General features: G+C 42.7%; 1 protein-coding gene across 1 annotated transcript in view; it reads right to left on the reverse strand.

The window, feature by feature from the left end:
* FAM81A (family with sequence similarity 81 member A) overlaps positions 1–4,459 on the reverse strand; it is a 37,396-nt gene extending 32,937 nt beyond the window's left edge. The window contains exon 1 of the mRNA XM_019477389.2: positions 4,178–4,459. The gene's annotated coding sequence lies outside the window, so the exon portion shown is untranslated. The remainder of the gene's footprint in view (positions 1–4,177) is intronic.
* Between the last annotated feature and the right edge of the window lie 17,362 nt (positions 4,460–21,821).

Genomic DNA, 21,821 nt, shown 5'->3' on the forward strand with positions numbered 1-21,821 from the left:
GAAGTCACAAGTCAAGCCCTCGCTTCTTCAATGATGTTCTCTTTCTCTCTCTCGGGACTTCCCTCCCCCACGCGCTTTGAGTCCTGGACCTGTAAAAAAAAAATCCTCAAGACGATAAATTAACCTATATTACAATATTTATATGGAACTGCGCGCGATAGGGCAGTCAGCCAGATCTGTCGCCGCTTCCCGCTTTTTTACAGCACACAATACAGGTGCTCGGGCACGGCTCCGCTCTGGACGATTTTTCTCCTGCACACTCGTGGACACAACTGACGCGGAAGTAGATGGCAAACACCGCGGGGTTCTATCCACGTTCAGCAAGATGAAAACGTCAATGACAACGTCGAGGAGTCGTCGTCTAGCTTGTCTGGATACTGAAAACCCAGTTCATAGGCCAGTTGCAATTGCCCCACGTCCCCCAGGATTCGGAGCTGTCACTTAGTGAGCCCAGAATGGTTTATGAGGAATCCAAACATGATTCGCTCTTTGGGCGTTCTCTGCGGCAACGGTTAATAATCAGATTCGCTATGGCTTGAGGCCTGAGCTTCAATCGGGTATACAGTAGATCGATGCTCCCAGTCGCTAGGTGTTCTTGACTTCATAAGGATGCGCAATCGCGAAAGCTGACACAAAAGGTTGCTTGCAGGTTGACCAACCATTGGGTTGAGGAAAATCCGGAGGATGACAGTGTTCTTTCCTCCATAGACCTCAACACAGGCTTTCATGCTGTTTAGATTTATTAGAACAGTCCCAGGATTTCGCAGATAGTGGTGAGGCCATGGCCCTCTCTGCTGGGATGATGTTAGTCCCAGTACACATGCTCTGGGGTTCCAGGAGCAGTAGGAGATCCCGATTATGGCCAGCAAAAGTTGCTCCACGCTGGCTTTCTCCGGCCAGCTGTCATGCCACGCGTGAGATTCCTGACCGACTTGTCCCGCGGCAAGCGCCGGAAGCAGAATGGGCCAATGAACGTTGAATGTCACTGTGCTGATGTCGATGGCATGCCCTCCGCTCCACGAGGCCCGCTGGATCAGGAAACTTGCTTCTTCCAAGTCCAGCAAGTCGGGCCCAAATTCCACAACTAGGCGTCCCATCCACACGGCTAGGGTCTCTTCAGGCTTGATCTTTGACTCTGCGTATAGTTCCTGCAACTCAGTTCGAGTACGAGCACGATAGGTGGTAGTACAAGCTGCACTCAGTGGATCAGTTGTCTGGCAGGTCATTGTCACAGGGCAAACTGCTGCTAGAGCCATTATTGATTCTGGTAGGAGGGGCGGATGCTCTCCTCTTCTCGATGCTCCCTCCCCGTGGCAAGAAGGCGGGGCTGCCGGAGGCAACGTCACTTCAGTGGGTGGGACCGCTGGACGGATTCTCGCTTGTTCTTTTGAAGCTCCGCCCATCTTTTCCGTCTCCTCCGCGTGGCTCCCTTCTTGCTCGGCGCCATCTTGAAATAGCGTCTCAGGATCCTCTCTCACAGCCGCATCTTTAGCCGCCTGAACGGCTGCAAGCAGCTGGGCTTTTAAACTTGCATTTTCCCACATTAGAGTTGTCATAGTATGGAACATTACACTTAACATTCTCCCCCTGTCGCACTTCGGGGCTGCCCCTTCAGCTGTGGCACGTCCCTCTGTCTCCAAACTCTCACAGAGATCGGACGGGAGCTCGCAGCTCCTCAATCTAGACAACACTGCTTGGGAACTGAATTGGTCTTTCATCTCCTGCACATATCGCAGGCAGCGGGTATACTTTGGGTCGAGGGTCAGGTCTACTGCGCCCACCGGTTTCACTCGGACTGAGGATACAGTGCCCCCTTCCTCTCGGGATCTAAATAGGACCCGCTCTCCACCCATCACACACCCGAAAGCTCCGGGGTGAAGATGCGCTTCCTTCTCTTCTCCCTTCAGTGAAAAGTAGCCGCTGATGGGCCTTTCACCCGTTCCACCGCCTGATGGTAAGCAATATGCGCCTCTAGTTCTTCGGCATCTGTTACATGCCGTTTTCCACTGCGCCAAGGGCAGTCTCTCACTAACTCTAACTCCATCGTGTCTTCCCCGCATCCTGTTCGTGACGCCATGTGGGAGCCGAGGGTGGTCTAAGGCTATGGCCAGTAGCCCGGACCGTCAGGTGGGGTTTTTCCATGACAGAGTAGAATTAGGCACAGAAGCGTATTGGTTGTATAAAGAAAGCTTTACTTACACTGCCGATGGTCACAGTGCAGGAAGGAAACTTGCTTGAGTTGCAGTTGCACACAAACAAACAGAAGTGAGATCTCTTCCGAACCGAACTGAGATGAGTCGTCGATGCACGACTCCGCACGCTCAACACGGGGGATACGTCAAATTTTCCACTATGACGGGGAGTGGCTAGAAGCTGATCAGGCCCCTATGTCCTCCTCCAAGACGCGCGGAGTTTGCTAGGCTCCACAGTGCACTCAGAGTTCCCCACAAGATGGTTGTGGAGTCCTCCAACTTGGGCGGAAACTGCTCTAACCTTTTATACAGCTAGCAAGCCAATTGCTAGCTGCCATGTAGGAATAATTTAGAATTGACCAATAGTGGGACACTAATTTGCATACGTGTGGCGGGAACTCTTTTGCACTGGGGATTTCTCTCTGCAGCTGAGAAATCCACCGTGCAAAGAAAGCTCCATGTGGCGGGAAAATTCCAATGTGCCGAGGCACTAAAAATCATTGGGTTATGACAGTTTACCAACATTCACAACCCATAAAGTTTACTGCAGACCTGGATGAGTATATGCTGGTAGAGCCTATAAACCAGCAGATGGCAAGGTTTTCTGGTAGCTGGCCAAAATAACCCATTTTGGTTCCAAGACAGACTGGAACCCAGCAACAGCCACTGCTGCTTTTCCCTACCACCCAACCACAGCACAGGTAAGTCACCGAGCTGCAGTGTGAGTGAAGCTGTGCCCTCCCTCAGCCCCTTTCCACAGTCCAGATCCAATAGTTCTGTGAGCCAGATCCAGGGCACAGGCCACAAATTACCAGCCCCTGCTCTAAACAATAATAGTTATACATCAGAAATAATAGATCTGTTCCCGCTCCATGTATGTATATAATATCCGTTAATGTTAATAAATGGATTAGCATTAAAAATACTATTCAAAGGAACAGATCTTAAAGTCCTGTATTTTGGCATAACTTTGGCATGTTCTTTTCTGAGTATTCTTTAAGTTTAGACGACTGCAGATATAAAGACACGTTTCAGCTCTAAGCGCCATATCTGACTACAAAGACAGGCACTTCAAAGTTGCCCTAGGCCTCAGCTATCTCATTCAAATCTGTAAATCTTTTGATACCAGAAATGAAAAACAAGGAAATAAGGACCTAAAACTGTAGGATGTGCTAAAGAAACTGATGCTGGGTCAAGTTTTGTTTTGTTATAGCCTCCTTCTCTTACTATAACACAGGGGAAGATCTTGCACTGTCTTTCACTTTCCACTTGCCCTAAATTAAGAGACAATTGCACCTGTAGCAGCTCAGTTCTGTACTTGATTTCAATGTATCCAGGTACTTACTAACATTCCTGAGCATCTCGGGGCCTTTTATAAATCTATGCTCACAAGAGCCTGTGAAGTAGGGACATGGCTTATTCCCATTTTATTGACAGGACACAGAGGTACAAAGAAATTTGTGATTTTTCTGTGGTCACACAGGGATGCCGTCTCAAAGCAGTGACCTGAACCCAAGCCTCCCAAATCTATAGCTAATGTGTTAGCCACCCTTTGTATCTAGAAACATCTTTGGAGATGATACACTGTGACATGAAGTGTGTGACAGGACAAACTCAGGAGTCATAGTGTCCCAATGTTTCACTGGAGCACTGCAACACCTTCGGACAGGTTTCTGAAGTGAATAAAAATGTCAGTGTGCCAAGGTTAGGATGGATTAAACACAACCATGACCGAGGTGCATCAAACAAGCTACTACATTGCCACACTGCATTGCAATATTATGAAGTTTCACAGACCCCTTCTAAAGTGACTGCAACACACCTCCATGTGGGATGTATACAATTATGGACATGAGCCTGGAAACGCATAATGGGAGTTAACTGATGTAACATCACAACACAAATATCATGATATTGTCATGCAACAGAAATGGTCAAAGTTCAGACAGACTCTTAGTCATTTTACAGCCACTGCTCTCACTCACCAGTGCTGAATTAGGGGAGGACATGGCTGCCTATCCTTCCCCTGCATCCTAGCAGCCTCTCTGCTGGATGTCTCCGCTCAGCTTTTTAGCGTGGTTTTACTTCTGTGGTAGCCGTATGCAGATTTGCAGACTGCAGCTAGACGGCTCGGGTGTCCATCCGTCCTTTCCTGCTGCTGGCGGCAGCCAGGTCCTCTCCCTCTCTGCTGGGCCTGCTGCCACTAGGCCTGGTTGATGGAGGAAAAAGCAGCTGCTGAGAGTTGTTGCCAGGACGCTGTCACCATAGAAACCTGCAGTTCAATCTGAGAGAGCCAAACCTCTCCCAATAAACAGAGAGAAAGACTTATTTATAGGAGGCAAATATTCACACACACTCCAGCAGCCAGAACAAATCTCCTTTTAATCACCATTTCCTCACAATTATTTCACAGTAATGTCAGCTCCTTGCAGAAGAGGGAAGGGAAAGATCCAGCAAATAAAAACCTTATTTCATATGTTACAGTGTGAATGACTAACAATGACAGATTCTAGACACAGTATTGGGCCAAGCACAAAAGCAGCAGCTGTGGTTAGCCTGCCCTCTATTCAGCACTGTCTGCGGAGTCCCTGCACTAATCCATATCGTGCCAGGCGGGGAAAGGGAGTTTAGTGGAGACTGATTTCAGCTACTCTGAATTCCTCCGTGTGTAAGCAAAATAAAAATCTGTCCTACAAATGTGGATTTTCCCCAAATCAGGGTAGAATACAAAACAGTCAATGTGTGTCAGTTTGAATGACTGACAATTTTAAAGAAAAGTTGGAAATGTTAAGGGTCATATTTTCAATTGGTCACAAAGCTAGTCTAGTATTTTCTTTCTGTAAAAACACGCATGTGTGTTATAGCATTCAAACGTGTACATTTGCACAAATAAGGCATGTGATCCATAGGAAACATATCGCCAGAAAACCTAGTGTATGTCGGGTGTGTCTCTCCCTTTATTTTTACACTGGCATGATTCTGTTGATTTGATTGAGTTGCCTTTGTGCAACCTAGCAGTAATCAAACCTAGTGTAGCCAAGCAGATACCAACTACATTTACTTTTGGCTGAAACAGATATCAAATACCACTCTTGTTATCAACACAAATCATTGCAATGGTAGCAGTCAAGTATATGTGGTAATAAGCTTATATTGGTATTCATATACTTTTATATAAAAGTAGTTAGGGATCTGAACCAATGTGTCGATTGCCTTCTTTTTAGAGTAAAGTCAACTGTATCTCAGAGGATTAGGCCTAATGTGGAAGTAGATACTTTCAAAATTAAATAGTAACTTGACAAACATGGGTCCTCAAATAAAACTGTATTTTCTCATACTACAAATACTTAGTTATACTTAACATTATATGTATGTGTAGACCCACTAACACCAAAAGGACTACTCTGGTGCCAAACTATTTATGTGCATAAGTGTTTGGAGATTTGAGCTTAAGGTTTTCATGCATAAAAGTAAAAGTAAGTTTTGTTTTTTTGTTATTCAGAGCTGAGCGGTGTTTTCCTTTTTGAACGAACAGAAATATTTGTGCATTTCTACTTCCCATTGATACTTATGAGTTTCCACTGTGCAAGGAATACAAAGCAATATAGATATAGTTACTGGGTTTTTAGTTGTAGTCGTGTTGGTCTAAGGACATAGGCAGGCAAGGTTCTTTGAGTAAATGTGATATCTTTTATTAAACCTACTGAGTACTCAGTTGGTCTAATAAAAGATATCACATCTGTTCAAAGAATCTTGCCTGCCTATATAGTGATATTTATCTATTTATTTTGTTTTTAGATTTATATCAAATCTAGACATAGATTTATCTGGAGTATTCATCTGCCTCAGTACCCTTATGCTTGCTTTTTATCAGACTTGAGAGAGGAAGACACCAATTTTAAACAAAATTAATATTAAAGTATTTTAAATTTACAACTATTTTATTTCATTTTTGTACTTCTTTTAATCTTGAAATTAATACTAAAATTTAGCCCCACACTAGGTTATTGGTCAGACACAGAATGTTTCCCAACTTCCCCCTCCTCTTGTAACAGGACTTAGCTTACATACTTTTTCTCTTTGCAACAACAAAGTCAAAATTCTCAGTGTATTAATTAGTTGATTGCTATATCAGAAAGAGCACAAAGCATCATTTTATGTGGCCAATTAAAATTCTGTGTCCTCCTATAAAATGTGTGTTTGTTTATTTATTTATTTATTTAATCTCTCATTTATTAAAAAGCATAGTCCTGCAGTCTTGATTTAAACAAATATCCGATTCCCTTCAAACAACTGTTTCCCTGGAAAAAGGATGTCAATATTGGGTCCATTTCAGAACGATGTTATGCTGGATCAGAGTTGAAACGTGATACTATCTTTTAAATTTTCTACAGTAGAAAGCAGCTTTTCAGCTGACTATATTTAAAGTTGCTTTTCAAATAATTGTTTATGGTTTTTAACTTTTTTGTTGCTCATATCATCCTAGAACTTGGAAAACTAATTGTTTCCTTTGACAATTTGAAAAACGTGATTGTGTTTCTCTAAGCTAAAATTAAGCCAATTAAAATTGTGTCTTATAAATGATACCTTATCAAGCCTGGTTGCTTTTGTACCTGTACCCAGGCTTGCTTGATAGCATCAACAAAGGGAAAACAAAAACTTTTTGTTTTTGTCTAGTCCTTTGATGTTTTTATTTTCTGATAATGGAAAGATGGATTAAATTTTTTCCAAGATGTATTTAGATAGCTCTCCCTGTCAAGATGCCACAATAACAACAATTTATTTAATAGGGAAGTAAAGTTTTTGTGGTGATATCTTTTGTTGTACCAACTAAAGTGGAAAGTATAGTGGGAAGAGATGTTAGACTAGCTTCTGAACACAAAATGTCTCTTCTTCAAGTCACCTGAAGGAAAGAACAATCCCTTTCTATCAGAGGCAATGGCATTGTACAATCCAATTCATTTGCTTATCAAGTTCCATCATGAAATAAGTTCTCATTCCTTCAGTCAATTAGAAATCTTCCTCTAATTTCCATTCAGTATAGTCATTCCAGATTAATATCGGTAGAAGCAAGAGCAAAATTTTGTTTGAATAGAATTTTCAGCAAAAGGAGACTAACTTCCTGAACCTAAGTTTAAGCTATTCCTTAATTAGATCTAAAATCAATCTAAAATCACAATTTTAAGGACAGATTTGCATAATTTTTCTCTGGCATAGAGTGAAAAGGCAGAAGGAATCTACTGATTATGTTGTTCTTGCTAGTATTATTGTATTTACTCAATTCCAAGACAAGGTTTTTTATACCTCATCCAACACGGGGAAAACAGAGCCTCATCTTAGAATCAAGTATCAAGTAAAAGTGCAGTACTTGTAGTTGGAAGAGGCAGCAAGAAACCACTTAGCGAGGCACAGAGCAGTGAAAGATGCAGTGCAGAGGCATGTAGTGGTGCAGAACCCAGTCTGGAGGCACAGGACAGTGCAGAACAAAGCACAGAGCAGGGAGTGGCTTGGGACCCAGCACAGAGGCAAGGACTGGTGCAGGACCCAGTGCAGAGGACCCAGCATGGAAGCACAGAGTAGCATGTAAGTACATGGCGACGTAAAGGCACCAAGCAGTGAGAGACCCAGAGTGGAACGGATGGCACAGAGGCACAGGATGGTGTGCAACATTCAGTGCTGTGGGACCTAGTGTGGTGAGGGACCCAACGCAGAGGCATCCAGCGGTTCAGAATGCAGGAGTCGCGTAGGCTCTTGTGGAGGCCAAAGGACAGGGGTGACAGGTGGGGGGGGGGCAGGCAGCAGGGGAAACAAGTGGCCACGGGGGCAGGAACCAGTGAAGGTAAGTGGCAAGGCACCAGGGACAGGCAGGCACGTGGGTACCTGGAATGGCAGAGGTGGGGGGCAGGGGAGGGGAAGTGACAGGGTGACAAATCGCATGGGGGCAAGGGACTAGGGTCAAGTTGCCTGTTCCCTCTGGCCACTTGTCTCACCACTGCTTCTCCCCCCGCCCTGTCCTGCTGCTTCTCCCCCCCACCTTGCAATGGTGGACTCTATACATGAAAAAAAATATATAACAGATGGATAATTTTCTGTGTATAGAACCTAATTTGGGGGGGTGGGTTGTCTTAAACTTATCATCTTGGATTTGGGTAAATATGGTATTGTTTTTCTAGTAACTACCTCAAAGTTCAATTGTCCTAGACACTAAACAACTGCATGCTTAAGTCTGGTTTAGACATGCTTCTTGATTACGTGTGCTTTTTTTGATGCATTATAAATGAGGAAGAACAGAGTAAGGTTGTGTTTCAATGGTGAATCAGAATGTGATTCAGAGGATGGGATAAAATTCAGTCAAATAATTACATTGACTTACAGCTTGCTAAACCTGCTCATTACAATTATTTAAATCTTTTACACATTGTGATTTAAACACAATCAAATGAAACCATAACTTCCTGTTCTCCTTTAATAGTTGCCCTTGTACTTCTTTCAGTATTCCCCCAAAAGTCTCCTTGGATTCTGTCATTTTGTACAAGAGAAATTACTCTATGTTTACTCGAGTGTAACTGGGAGCAGAATGTTCCAGTCTGTATTTTGGCAAACGTGTTAAGGATATTAAAGTGGGCATTTACAATTTGAAAAGAAAATCAAACAAAATCTAAAATGGCTAAAATTTGGTTAAGATGTACTGTTTATTTTCCTACAGGATAATTTCAACATCTTTCTAACAAAACACAAAATGTGTCATAAAATTATTTTGCAAGAATGATTACAAGACATCTTAGTGGCTTCAGGCATTTTAATATCAATAAAATGATTCTGATCAATAAACACAAATCTGCTGTCTGGAAAATTCATTTTAAATGTATGTAAAAACATTATAATAGAAAAGTAAACATCACATGTGTTTACTGTCAGCTCTAACCAATTAAAAAGCAGACAAATCAGTGCTAATCAATTAAAAAGCAGACAAATCAGTGCTTATTTAATTAAAACTTTGAATCTTTCCCAATTCATAGAGTTCCCTTGAGTTTCCATAACTACAGTAGATTTTTAGATTGAAGGCAAAGTAAAAGTAGGATTTTGTGAAGTTTTCAAAAGTTTAAAAAATTATTCTTGAAGATAATTTTAGATAGATATTTCAGTGTATAAGTTTGTTAGATGCTGAACACCCTGGCTTTGGTTTAACAAAACACTTAAACATATGCCTACCAGTAAATCAATGAATCTCTTCCTGCACTTTAAGTTAACCTTGTGCATAAGTGTTTTGTTGGATAAGAGCAAAAGTGCACAGCAGCAGTGAACACAAAGTATACAGTATTCAAGTCAAGCAAATGACTTTTGTATGTTCAGATCTCATCACTTCATTGAGGTAGTGACACCAAAACACAAATCAACATGAAAGATTTCTGATTCTGATGTTCATGTTTAGTTAGGTAAATGCATTCTTAATATCCTCTGGGCGTGTTTGTTTGAGTAGTAAAATCATATTTTATACCAGAGGTGTCAAACTCATCTGGGGCCCTGGGCTGGATTCGGACTGCAAGGTTCCTTATGGGCCAGATCCAGCCTCGGGCACAGGACAACAGCCACGGCTACTGCAGTGGTGGTGGCAGTTCTGGTGGTCTCCACAGTGATGGTAGCAACCATGACAGGAAGGGTGGCAGTGGGACAAGAAGCTGCAGACCAAGCAGTTGCTTGCCATGGCAGAGAGTGCAAGTGGCAGCAGACCAGATGGCTGAAGAGCACACAAGGGCTGTGGTGCATAGTTCTTACTCACCTGCTCTACCTGGGGCCATGTTCACCATGGACCCAAGGCTTTGGATTCTCCACCAGGCCACACCCACTGCTGGCTATGCCCCCCATTTCCAGACCCCAAATATAGTGATTGGGCTGATCCTGAGCAGGAGGCAAGACCCTCTAGCTAGGAACCTCCAGATTTAAGTCCCAGGAGGAGTACTGGTATACTCTAGTCACAATCCTCAGTCTTGACTGAAGCCAATACCCTATAATGCTGAGGAAGGGTTAAAAAGCCCCCCTGATACATGTAGCACCAGCAGATTAATTCTGTCCTGGCCCCACTCAGCAACCAGCAAAGCCCAGAAGTATGAGAAATACCTATAGTAGCAAAATGGCATTGCTATGCCTATATTATCCCTGACCAATGCCTGTCCAACCTCTTCTTGAACACCTCCAGTGACAGAGAGCCCACAACTTCCCCAGGCAATCTATTTCACTGCCTCACTGTTCTAACCATGAAGAATTTTTTCCTTCTATTGAATCCAAGCCTACTTTGCTGCAACTTCAAGCCACTGGTCCATGTCCTACTCTGCAGCAAAAGAAAAAAGATGTTTTCCCATTTTTTATGGCAGTCTTTCAAGTACCATATCTACTCAAGTATAAAATGAACCCCCAATAATTAGACCCTATATAGGGAGAATAGTATGAGTGCATGGTGCAATTTTGTAACAGGAATGACAATGGTGTAACTGTAGAGGTGTGTTTTGGCCTGTTATGTGAACCACCGCGGTCACAAGGCAGGTTGACAGAGGTATATATATATATATATATAATTTCATTTTCAGCAATCCGTTGCAGTCAGGGATGATTGTCTTCCATGACTGTCTTATCTGTATGTCCAAAGATGGCTGATGAGGTCTATCCGGAATCGACAGACTCTACTGAAGCTCAGACGTATGTTTCTGTGTGCGGTGAGTGGTGCTGGATTCTTGATTTGATCCACAACATGCTTTTCTGCCACTCCTACTTTTCCATCTCCTACTGTTGTCTCCTGAAATCCCTACAGCAAATTTTTCCTCCTTTGTGGGGGGGTCCTGGGCAATATTCTCCCATGAGTTGACATTGATGTTGCAGTTTTTTAAGCTGGCCTTGAGAATGTCCCCGAAGCACTTTCTCTGCCCTCCTTTTGAGTGTATGCCTTGGCTGAGCTGGGATATCTATCTAGCTAGCTATCTAAATATTTTTTTACAAAAAAAAGATGTAAGAGGTCTAAGGAAGACTAGGAACCTGCTCATGTACAGGCACACAAACCTCTCAGTTGAAGATGGTGTTAAAATGGGGCTGAGAGAGATGGAGGGATACTACAGGAAGTCAGGAGAAGACACTGGGGAGGAGATAGCAGAGATCATATGGAAAAGAAAAGACTAGCACAGACTGGTCAGAGATACATCAGCCAGTGAGAGCAATGCTGATGACAATGATGATGGTGATGAGCATAATGATGATGATATTTATAGTGATGAGTGAAAGGACTGGGGAATCAGGAGGGGGAGTTGGAAGGGAGCTTGGGGGATAGGAGGGAGATGTGGGAGTGGTCCTTTTTGTGATTGTGATGGCTAAAGGTGAAGGTGATGGACACATGAGCACACAGGCTTGTGGGTGCATGGTACAGCCATTGTAATGGGAATGAGGATGGTGTAACTGTAAAAGTATATTTTGGGCTGCCAAGTGAATCATAGTGGTCAAGAGACAGGTTTGTAGAGGCACAGGTATATATCTATTTATATTTATTTATATGTAAAGAAATAAATAGTTAAAAAAAATACCTCTAGTCAGATGTTTAATGTATTTGTTTGTAGCTGATAAGCCTAATTCAAGAGTGACACAGCTTGTTACAAGTTTCACAGATCCACATTTGTCTGAGCTGGAGTTCAAGTTTATAGCATGCTGCTTTCCCCTTTCTTGTTTTGCTTCCATCCTCTGGGTCAAAGCCACTTTGTTGAACTGCGCCCAGTGCCAGATGTTACTTCCAGATTGGACAGGATTCTGTGTGCTCCTCCAAGCTTTCTATGCTGATATTGAAATACTTAATATCATTTTTGCACGTATCATAATACCGTCATAGAGGGTAACCCCACTTTCTAGAGCCATCTCAAATCTCACCATACAAAATATTCTATAGGGATATGGTCTTCTCCCATTCTCCTGACATGGCCAATCCATTACAACCTTTTCTTCTTGACAGTGGTTTCTAAGTGTGTCAGTTCTGTGCATTCCAGTACCTCTGTATTTGGTATTCTGTCTTCCCACTTGATTTTCAGGATCTTATGCAGACATCTCATATGGAAGCTGTTCAGTCTCTTGGTATGCCTAGCATATGTATTCACTGTTTCTGAACAATAAAGCAGGGATGATAGCACAAAAGTCTTGTAGATTTGTATCTTCGCCTTAATTTGCTAATCAGCTAATAATTTGCTGTTAGTCCAGGCATATTTCTGTAATAGCCTGAAATTCTTAGCTGCTTTTCCAATTCTGTTAGCTAGTTCAGTCTGAAGGTCAACATTCCTGTTGATTGTAGAACTCAAGTAGCAACAACTGTCAATGACACCAAAAGATTTATCCTTCACAATGATGTCAGACATTGGTTCTTCCACCCGTTGGCACAAGATCAGAATCTTTTTGAGACTATTTGCCATTCTGAAGCTCTTGCATGACTCAGAAAATCTGCCCAAGAGATTTTATAGGGAAGATTCACTGTGGGCAGTCAAGGCCACATCATCCACAAACAGGAAATCTTTCAGAACTGACTCTTTCAACTTGGTCTTTGCTCTAAACTTTGTGATGTTGAACAAGCCTCCATCTAGTATGGTCTGAAGATGAATGCAATCACTGCTGTCCTTGAATGCATGAAGAAGTAGAAATGAAAAGTAGATGTTAAAAAGTACAGAGGCTAAAACACACCCCTGTTTCACCCTGTTGTTGATTTCAGAGGTTTTTGATTCTTTGTTTCCATATACTATAGTTGCCTTCATGCCTTGATATAATAAGTGAATAATGTTCAACTGTTTGGGGGGGACAACCCAATTTCTTCAGAACAGTAAAAAGGCCCCGTCTGTTGACTATATCAAAGGCTATGTACAATGGTATTAGTTTTTCTCTATACTTCTCTTTCAGTTGCTTGACTGAAAATATTATATCAATGATGGAGCATCCTGAGTGAAAACTGCATTACTTTTAGGATAGATTCTTTCACCTAGAGACTGCAGCCTAGGGAGCATGATATGAGTGACAATTTTTCCGACAGCGTTCAAGAGGGAGATACCTCTGTAATTGTCACAGTTGCTTCTATCCCCTTTGTTTTTGTAAAATGGTACAAAACAAGCATCTTTGAAATCTTGTGGCACCACCTCCTCTTTCCAACAGAGCAGTATAATATCATTAAGTTTTCAAAATAATTTGTCATTAGCACATTTGTAGATTTCAGCAGGAAACAGTTGTTGCCAGAAGCCTTGTTCCCAGGAATCAATTTAATGGCTTCTTGGAAATCTTCTAATATAGGTTTATTGTTCAAATCCATCATAACTTTGAACTGTGCTAATCCTTCTCGAAGAGTAATGCAAAAGGAGGCTAAGAAGTGTGCCCAACATTTTCGGCTGAAACTCTGTGATGATGTTCAGAAAACGGCTGACAAAGCTGATGGCTTTGGAATGTATGAAAGCATCAAATGAGCAACTGGTCCAGTCAAGAAGGAAAGAGCTCTGCTGAAAGACTTAAATGGAAATGTCATTACTGGTAAACAAAAACAACTTGAGCACTAGATTGAACACTGTGGATTTCTATAATCCACTGAGACTGAAATCAAACACAAATTGCTCAAAGGATTATCAGTTTGAAGTTATGATGGATTTTGACACTGAACCTACATTAATGGGCACTACCATATATCTTATTGAGATGGGCTGCATTAACCTATCTTTGTGGTCGGTTCCCATCAGCATACTTGCTCAATATGGGCCTTGTATTTTATAGTCATGCTTAGTGTTGGCTGCATTTAATCAACTTCATAGTTAGTTTCTATTACTCAGCACATGCTGCTTTTGGTAGAAGTTTAAGGATAGGCAATGTATTTAATGATGTTTCCTTTCATGTGAATGTAAAACGAGGGAATTTTTCCCCTATGCTGATTGGGGGAAAAAACTCACCTTGTTCTCAAGTAAATAGCAGTACTTGAAGACTGCTATCATGCCTCTTCTTAAGGATCTTTTCCACAAGTTGAACATGCCTAGTTTCTTCAACCTCTGTTCATATGACTTGCCTTCCAAGCCCCTTATCATTTTTGTCACCCACCACTGACCCTCTATAACTTCTCCACATGCTTTTTAAAATGTAGAACCCAAAACTGCACACAGTATTCTAGATGAGGCCTAACTAGTGGCAACAATTATCTCCCACGTCTTGCACCTATTGATTCTAGTGATGCATCCCAAAATTGTATTCACTTTTTGTGCAGCTGCATCACACTGCAGACTCCACACAAGTTAGGAATTGACTCAACATTTTACGTTTGGCAGTACTGCTTTTCCAGCCGATGTTTGGAAAATTTAAGTTTCCCATCAGGACCATACCATAGCTTTTGGATAGATCTGTCACCTTCTTGAAGAGCCTCATCTACCTCCTCATCCTTATTTAGTGGCCTATAATAAAACCCCACCATTATATCAGTGCTGCATTGTTCACTTTTCTTCACCCAAATATATTGTGCTCTGCTGTCTTCTTCCTCCTGAACCAAAGAAAAAGTGTGTGTTTTTGACTTACAAGGTGACACCATCATTTTTTCATAACCCTGTCACTCCAAAAAAAAGTGTAACCCTCAATGTTGACATTCCAGTCATAAGAACTGTCCCATCAGGTCTGAGTGATACCAATCAGGTCATAGTTCTTTCCGCAGGCTGCAGCTTCCAGTCCAGCTTACTCCCCATACTCTTTGCATATATACATTGGGCGTATTTCACATTTTTACCTACTTGGTTCCCTTTTGCATCACTTGTTACTGTCTTGTGGTTTTCTGGTTCTTTCCCAGAGTTGAGCTGCTTCTTCTGGTTCTATCCCCTGTGGATTGTTTGCTCTGTTGCTGGAGGGTTTTGATTACCATCCCTCATGGAACCTAGTTTAAAGCCCTCCTTATTAGGCTGGCCAGATGACTCCCAAAGATGGTCTTACCTATTCTGGTCAAATGGACCCCAGCTCTTGATAGCAGTCCTCCTCCTTAGAACATTCACCTGTTGTCAAAGAATCCAAAGCCTTCACACGAACCCCACCATCTCAACCATGCATTTACCTCCAAGATATGGTGGTCCTTGCCTTCCACAGGGAAGGACGAAGAGAACACCACTTGTGCTCCAAAGTCCTTAACCCTCCTGCCAAGAGCCTCATAGTTGCCTCTGATCTGCTCAGTGTTGTTCCTGGCAGTATTGTTGGTGCTTACATGGACAAGCAGGAAAGGGTCGTTGTTTGATAGATTTATGTGCTTTTGCAGTCTCTCTGTGACATCCTGAATTCAGACTCCAAGCAACCCCAAATCTGGATGACAAATTGGTACCTCTGTTTCTTGCAGAAGAGAGTTAGCAACCACCATGACCCCACTTTTCCTTCTTGGTGCAGTGGTCCTAGGGATCCCATCCTTGGAGCCCTGCCCTTTCTGCTCTCTAGTCTACTGAGTCCCCTGCATCATGCCTGCTGAAGTCCTCTGCCTTTTCCTCAGCTGTTCCACTATACAATGCTTGAAAGTGGTGGCTGGCTTCAATCTGTGGCTCTAATTCTGCAGACACTTTTTCTTCTAGTAGTCACATATTGCCGCTTCTCTTTTCCCTTTGGCCTCCCCAGGACCCAGCTCTCCTAACTCCTGTCCAAGTAATCTTCCTTTTCCTAATACAATGCAGTATGGATATTTATGCTTCCCTGTATAACTATCCTGATATAACTCATAATACAAACACGCTCATATTGGAAACGTGAATCAGGCCCATTGTGTATGAACAAAACATGCTTGCTCATAGGGTAGAAAGTTATCTTAAGACATTTTTGCTACTTCCAATGCCAGCATGATAATCTCCCAAAGGCCACCTTTCTGTTATGCCTCTGTCATTTTTACATTAAATAGTATGAACAGAAAGAAAATAAAGACTCCATAATATGCCACACGCTCAAGCTATCTGTCTATACTTTTGTACTCAACAAGAAATCCTCAGTGAAAATATATTCACAAATTCTAGTGACTATTTACATTGGTTATCAAAATGACAGTTTTGTCTTATACTCTCCACCTTTGCCAGTCTCCATTTTTTAAAACTTTAATTTCTGTAGTAAACCTTTGTTCTGCAGCTCTATGACATTACAACCTTAGGCTGTCTCGGGTTTCTTCTGCAACTGGTTAAAAATGTACTCTCAGCAAGGTAACTTGCATACCATGATATTAAATTAAGACATTACTACCTTGTAGTTTTATGTACAGTAGTTTGCTTTCCTAGCTATGTCAGCATTTGAATTTTATTGGCTCTTCACAAGAATTTAAAAATTTGCTATAAAAATATTTTCTCAGTTGAATCTTAGCATTTCTCCTATATAGTATGTCTGTTTAATGTAAAATGCATATGCATTTTAACCAGTGACTCTTACTATAAAAATGCATAAACACTTCTCGGAGCAGTCTGGGCTGGCAACTCCCTCCCTGGTGAGTACACTGGTGAATGGGAGGCTAAGGAATCATATTTACTCTTGCTTCAAACTTCCGGCACAGTTAATCGTGATATTTTTTTTAAGTGCCATGGCTTTAAAACAATAGGTCTCTCTCTTTCTCAGCACACCCTTCTCAAACTCCTGTCCTCAGCATTTCCTACTGGTTGGTTTAGGCAGTTTCTGCCTGGGCATGAGGATGTTGTGGATCTATTTCAAGGTCTATATCCCTCCTGCCCTCCTCCCCCAAGCCATGAATTGTATAGGGAGCTTAGATAAATGACTCTGGACTATAGATTCTGCTCCATAGACTTAAAAGCTATGATGTTCATTGTCATAATAACTACAAGCATGTCATTTTGTGGACATAACCCCTCATTAAAAAAGGTGTATGACAGGCACATTAAATTTAAGGCAATCATATTCTATTTCGTCAACATTTTCTAATATTATATTATATATTATATAGAGCATATGATATGTTACATATAAGACATACTTTTAATATTAGCATTACATATTTCCTAAATACATATAACAAATGAATTTCCATACTGGGTCAATACCAATGGTATACCTAGCCTAGTCCTGTGTCAGTACTAACTGCATCCAAACATTAAACAAAAAACAAACAAAAACAAACAAACAAAAATCCACCTCATAATGGAAAATTATTTAATAACTTTGCATAGGGTGGTGAGAAAGTTTCTTCCTAATCTCCAGTATTTTACCTTTCTAATCTCTTCAATATTCCCTAAAGGAAATAAACATAAATGCCAGGTACAAAACAAATATAAGAACACACACTATAAAATCCATATGAGACAAATGATACACACACAGAAGCAAACACGCACATACAATAATACACATTATTCTTTAGATTTTTGTGTAGTGTTATATCCATAACAGAAGTTAATGCAGAAAGAGCGACATTTTGTTGATTTTTTAACCTTTTATCTGTTGTATATAGTTTACATATTTTCTTTGTGTGAAATACTATGCAAACCAACTTTTATCCAGTTCTAGTAAAACTGTTGCTACTGTTCTACTCAAAACTGAAGTGTGAAGCTCAATTCCTATAAATTCTTGGTCACTTATAACTCTGTCAGATATACCTTTTATATTAATAGTAGTTTGAGATCATATTTACCATCCAACCATTTTTTCAGTTAAACTATTTTTCCCCCCAGTGCTAATGTCAAATGATGGCCAGGCATCCAATACACAAGTTTAATTTGGTCAGTAATGTAAGTAGAGCTGAGTTGAGGAAATGACGGTCTGATTTTTCAAAACCAAGCATGGATCTAATTCAAGGGAGCTATTCTACTTTATCCAAACCACCAACATTTGTGGGACTAAAGGAGAAGCCAGATAAATACAGTTTAAGTTTTGTCACATTTCTATAATGAACAAACCAGGGTGGTCTGGATTTTGCAACACCTCATCAGTCAGGTTTTATGTTTGCAAACCAGGGGTGGTTCAGACCTGCTTTGCAAGCCAAGATGTCGATCCTGCAATCTGATCCATTAAAGTACATTTGTTTACCTATAGGGAACTTTGCTGACTTTTGTCTACCCCATGGAACCAATTGCAAAATCAGAACACACACCAGACACCAGGAATAGCTCAGACTAGAGTCCTACTTCATCTAGCCAACCAAATATTTGTGAAGTTGGCCTTGGATAAATTATTCCATTATGGCTAATATCTAAATGATTGTGGAACTTAATTTTATTTAATAAGGAGTATCTGGTGGAAGCTCTGTATTTCTATTGACCATTGCCTGTTTCTGTTTTTCCTATTAACCATTGTTACCCACTATTCTTAACAGTCAGAGGTTAATTTGAAAAATACTAAATTGTTTGAAATGAGTAATAGCAGTGGGCACTGCCTTTTCAAAATGGTTTGGAAGGAATGCGTTACATGACTATACAGCTAACTAATTGTTAGAATACTATTTATTTCATTATTTACATTCTGATTTAGAAGCTGCACGTGAAATCCCATTCAACATGTTACTGGGACTCCTATGCCAAAAGCACTACCTGCAGAAATACCCACAGGATGAGGACCTTTGACTGTGGATTTTTGGGGATAGAGACTGTGCATTAATGGCTAACGGGACACAAGCATTGTATTATTTTAAGGAGAACAGTGACTAACAGCGTTTTTTTCTGGCCAAACCAAAGCAATAAAGAAAATTGTTTTGAGTTGACTTGAAATGAAGACTCTTAAGTTTTCTTGCAAAACAAATATATTAAAAAAAAAGAATTAAAAGTTTGGTTTGAACAAAATGTTTCAGTTAAACCAAAACAAAATGGTTTGTTTTTTAAACTTGTTAAATGTAATTCAGGCAATTTTGAAATGAAACAACATTTTCAAATGAAGTATCAACATGTTTTACTTCTAAAATATCAAAATGAAACATTAACGTTTTTCAAAGGCTACCCCCCCCCTTTTTTTTCCCCACCAAAAATATTGAATGAACTGACACAACTTTAGAAATGGCTTTGGTCAACCCAGATGTGCCTTTTCAGGCCAGTGAAATATTTGACCAAAAACTTTCACTCAATTCTGATTTCAAGGTGCTTCATCCTCTTCTCAACTCTTATGTAAGCTTTCTGCCAGGCATGAGACAGCAGTAACAAGGACCAAGTTCAATTAAGGTTTTACACAAATGTATTATCTTGGCTTGAGCCCCCACCCAGAAACCTGGGACAGTAAATTTTGCCTGGAGTACCCCCCCACCCCAGAAACCTGAGTAAATATATTCTGCCTGGGTGTTCAAAATGAACAAACTTCCCCACTTGCAAGCAATATTAAATGATGACAGGGTTTATTGAAGGGGGAAGGAAAATGGGACAACAGACAGACTTGGAAAACTCTCAGTAATCAGTAGCCCGCCTCAATCAACTATTAACAGTTTAGCCGTCAATATATTTAGTGTACACAGAGTGAACTTGGTAGGCAGTAGAGCTAGTGCAGTGGCTAACACAAGCTCTCCCTTGCTTCACCACTGCTGGGGGGCACTGCTCCTCTGCTGCATATAGGAGGGGGGTGTCGCATAGCAGGGACAAGCTTCAACCTGCTCCACCAGTAGTCTTAGCACTTCAGAAAACAAACAGAGAACAGGTCCCACCATAAACCCATTAAACATATTTAAACATCACCAGGGTTTTTCCCTGTCCAGCTACATTGCTAAATGCAATGGCATCCCTGGCAACCCCTCCTCCCACCCCCACCCCACAAAAAAAGAAACTCCTATCCAGAACGTCTCCTTCCTCTGAGGCATGAGCAGAGGGTCCCTCCACCTTAGACATTCACACAAATCATTGTGAGCACCGACCCCTCAGCAACCTTTACCCAATTTTCTCTTATAGCATCAGTGCTCTTACAAACTTTTGTTACAGCAGTGTAGGAGTGCTATTTTGGCTGTGATGGTCCAGAAATTGCACCAGAGACAAGGATTTCTTAGGGTGATCTCTCTTAATTGGGCCAACTATGTCAGGGGTTCCCAACCTTTTTGTGCTGCGGCCCGGCAAACTGTGGACCGGAAGTGGCCGTGGACCAGCAATCTGTGGACCACCACACAGAGCCCTGCAGCTGAAATTTCCAGCTGGAACACAGGTAAAAATACTTCCACCTGCCGGGTGGGGAGGCAGGCCAAATGTCAACCATGGTTGCCATGGGCCCTGCGGGAGGAGTCGCGGCCTCTCTGCCTGGCTCTGCGGGGCTGCGGTTTGCCGGTCCGCAGTCACTTCTGGTCCAGCAGCCATCCGTCCTGCGGATCAGCAGCTGACCCTTCGCGACCACAGCCCGGGGATTGGGAACCCCTGAACTATGTCACTGGGATAAAGTGAGACAAGCTTTCCAGTGCAAGAGGTTCTTTTCTAAGAATGCCTTGTACTGGAAAGCTTGTCTCACTTTATCCCAATAACATAGCTACTCCAGTTAAAGAGATCACCCTTAGAAATCTTTGCTGCTCTTTATAAATGTTACCATTTTAGGAGGCAGGGCCAGTGTGCACACACCCAACTCCCCTGGTCTCTTTGGGTGCAGACAGAAGTGACAATTTTCACCAGATCTGTCGACAGAAAGCAGTTTATAGCTGTGACCAAACAAGCGCATGGCTACAGACAGCTTAAAAAATGGCCAATCTGGTGAAAATCTGACCCTGCATTGCACGAGTTACAGCTGGGAGCTGCACTTCTGTTTGTTAAAAGCATGTTAGCACAGTCAAAATAAGCAAAAAGCATTCCCACTTCTCTCACCGGTACATAATAATAGAGATATGCAGGTAGCTCTGGCCTGACATCTCGCTGTGGCCAGAGGAAGCTATTGAAAAAAATAAGCTTTATCAAGGTCAAATCAGTTCAAAATGCAATTGGGCAAATCCTACGAGTCAAGTTTCAAAACTCAAGTGAGCAGAGCTCAATCCTCAAGTTTGGATGGCTTTGGCGGGGCGAGCGTCCTCCCTCCCAGCCCCATCCCTCTGGGGCTTGGCTTCTCCCCAGATCCAGGCAGGTGTGCTGCCAGCCCCAGGCCCCGAGGCCTCGGGGTTCAGATGCCCCGGTCTCCTTTCATCTTAGACACCTAGGAGGTCAGGCTGCAGGCAGGCCTCGGGGGGACGCAGTGATGGTGACATGAAGAGCTGGGAGGAGCTGGCTGCCAACCCACCCCAGTGGCGCTGCCACCTCTGTTTGCGTCTTTGGCCCAGAGGGCGGAGGAGGGAAGGAGATGGTCTAGCTGGAGCTGGCCGTGCTCTGAGGGGGGCTGGACACGAGATGACCCCGGGAGGTGCCCTCCAGCCCTCCTTCCCTATTCCCCTCCGAGCCCAGCCTGCAACCCCCTCTCCCCAGCGCGACCCACAACTTCCCGGGCCGGGCCCGTGCTCCAGACCTGCCCCAGCCCCAGCCCCAGCCCCAGGGAGCGCGCGGGGACTCGCCCGCCCGCCCGGGGCCAGGGCTGCGCGCAGGGACCTGCCTCCCGGGCGGCCTCCGCGGGCGGGGGCGGCTGCAGCCCCCGGGGGCACCTGGCAGCCCGGTGCCGCCCGGGGGAGCAGCGCGGGGCCGGGCCGGGCCGGGCCGGGCCGGGACTACAAGGCCCAGCGGCCCCGGGAGCCGCTCCCGCTGCCAGGAGCTCCCTGAGGAATGA

The sequence above is a fragment of the Alligator mississippiensis genome, chromosome 11 (assembly GCF_030867095.1).
Source record: "Alligator mississippiensis isolate rAllMis1 chromosome 11, rAllMis1, whole genome shotgun sequence".
NCBI lineage: Eukaryota > Metazoa > Chordata > Crocodylia > Alligatoridae > Alligator > Alligator mississippiensis.